The following is a 2,640-nucleotide window of genomic DNA, read 5'->3' as shown; positions in this document are numbered from 1 at the left end:
ACACCAGTTTTGTGTGTGAAGAAAAAACATGAGCTGTATATGTACTCATTTACCAAGTGACATTTGAAAAATAGAACAGAAATAAAATTCTCATGCTGATAAGGGTTTTTCCAAGAGAAAATAGCCACCACATGTTGAGTACAGCAACAGAATGGATATAGATGTTCACTTTGGTGCAAAAACCAACCAAGATCTGAAGAATGATTATGGAAAATGTTGAAACTAAGGACATGATACAATTTTGTGGCTCTTGTCAATAGACTCAATTATCCTCCCAAAAGAAAATTAGGACACAATAGTCAAGGGATAGAACTTTCATGATTCTGTTAGATTGGTCATTTCAAAAACCCTTTGCACTCAGCTGAGTGCACTCATGCTACCTCACTGGCATTTCTGGAGGCATTGGTATTTACATTACGTTTCAGGATGTGGGTTGTGGAACTAACATAGAACCCTTTAAAACCTTATGTCATACTCTCATATACTCTTCGAAACTTTTCTCTGACCAAGAATATACCAAGAATTCTTTTTTACAGTTCAAGCAAGACATACCAGGTTTATTCTCAAAATACATTGGACTCTTTCCATGTGCCCTTTAAACTTCAAAAGAATGGAGCCATTGAGTGATGGGATGCTGAACTCAAATAGGAACAAGTGAAAAGTCAATATGATGATCTCCTGATGCAGTGGCAGCCCCATTTGACTAGGGCAGTGTAAGCACAAGGTGCTGCAAGTATTTGCCAAAAGCAGCTCAGTAGCATACATTTAAATATTGAGCATTGCAGTTGTTGCCATGAACCAGGTGGCCACCTAACTAGGCTGTGCCTTCAAACTCACAATCAAAATCTCAACAAATATTTAGTTATTTTCTTCCTTATTACTCCATGGAGTATAAATCAAATTGGTGATTTGTGGTTAAAATACTTGTTCAAACTGACACCTTCAGTTGGAAGGCTGTACGCTTCTGACATATTATAGAATTTGTTGAAAAACACGGCCAACAAACATCTGGTTTCATTTCCTGGTTTATGTCTTCACACTTGTCATAGGTGTGCCTGCTCTAGAGAAAGGCTACACAAGATATTATCAAATATGACAGAGACTGCCGATGCCTGAGTCCTTCAAACTCATAGTACTATGATTCACAACATTTATAGTCAAGGTGGTGAGAGAAAAGCAGATAGCTTTCAATATCTGCTAACGGAGAGGGTGAATTCTGCTATTGCCACCACCTCTTGTTTTGTACATGTCAATTATGCAGGGCAGGTATACACCTAGATAGAGAAAATCCACACTCAGGTGACGTGGTTGTTGTTTTTAACATAACAACCCAATAACTACCTTTAAAATTTTTCATTAGTTGTTTTCATTCAGGAGCTTGAAAGTTTGAAGTGAAGGCACACCTCTATGGAGTATGCTGACAAAACGGCAGAGGCTCTTTGGGCACAGTACATCCATATGAATTGTTCAGAAGCCGTACAAGAACCAATTGCACCTTCCAATTAAGCTGGGTGAATATCCTATTGGATTTAATTGATGTTTCCTTGGCTAGAAAAAGATGGAAGGTTAAATCACGAGAAAAGACAATCAAACACAGTCTCTCACTGCCCTACATGATCACGTTAGAGCTAACTTTGGCTTAGGATTTTTTTTCCTCCCAGGAAATAAAATGCTCAAAAAGCCTGGGCTGGGTTTCCACTTGTTTAGGTGCATCCTTTCCCAGTTCGGATTCAGGATGTATTTTTTGTGCCCATATATGTGCATCTGTGATCTCAAAATGTACTTCTAGTTTTCAATATTTCAGACTCCAAAGGAGAACGACAAAATATTGCATAGCACTCAGAGGGTATGTGCAAGCCAGTGGCCCTGGTCTGCCTGCCAAGGAAGACCTGCTTGACATGCAGGATGAAGGTGCACTATCAAAGCTCTTCTTGTTGTACCTCTTCTCTGTGTAAGAAAAGCATTGTTCTACCTACTGCTTGACAGGTTGAATATTCCTTGGCAACTCAGATGTTATGTTTTTTGCTTGTTTGTTTGTTTATTAATTACATTGCATTATGTAACATAGTTTCATAGGCTTTGGGATTCCCCCAACCCCTCCCCGTGCCCTCCCCCCATGGTGGAGTCCTCCACTTTGTTGCAGTATCACAGTTCAAATTCAGTCAAGATTCTTTCTTTGCAAACATATACCAAGCATAGAGTCCAACATCTTGCTGTCAAGATACATTCAACGGTTTCTTGGGGAGACCATCTCTGGCTTGAAGGTAGAGCTGGCAGAATATCATCCCGATCAATTAAAAGCCCCAACACAACATCAACAACAATTTACAACATTATGGAATTAATTGACATGGTATTGAGTAACCAATATATTTAAAAAAATGCAAGTTCTTAACCACATCCTGTGACTACTTCATTGACTTTTCAATTTTAGTTTATATATAGAACCGGCTGCTATACACATTAAAATGGCTATAGGGTAACGTTTAGCTGTCTCATGTCTATTTTCATTTTAGTATTTAGCAGTTTATAGTGTTAAAGCATAATTTTGCTGAACTTGGCAGATTTTAGGGTAGTCTAAACTGGCTTATAACTCTAACAAGACATTTGTCAACAGTTTAGGTGCAGAACAGCTTTAGG

This window comes from Ochotona princeps, chromosome 2, assembly GCF_030435755.1.
Source record: "Ochotona princeps isolate mOchPri1 chromosome 2, mOchPri1.hap1, whole genome shotgun sequence".
In the NCBI taxonomy this organism is placed as follows: Eukaryota; Metazoa; Chordata; class Mammalia; order Lagomorpha; family Ochotonidae; genus Ochotona; species Ochotona princeps.
This window is presented reverse-complemented; position numbering follows the sequence as displayed.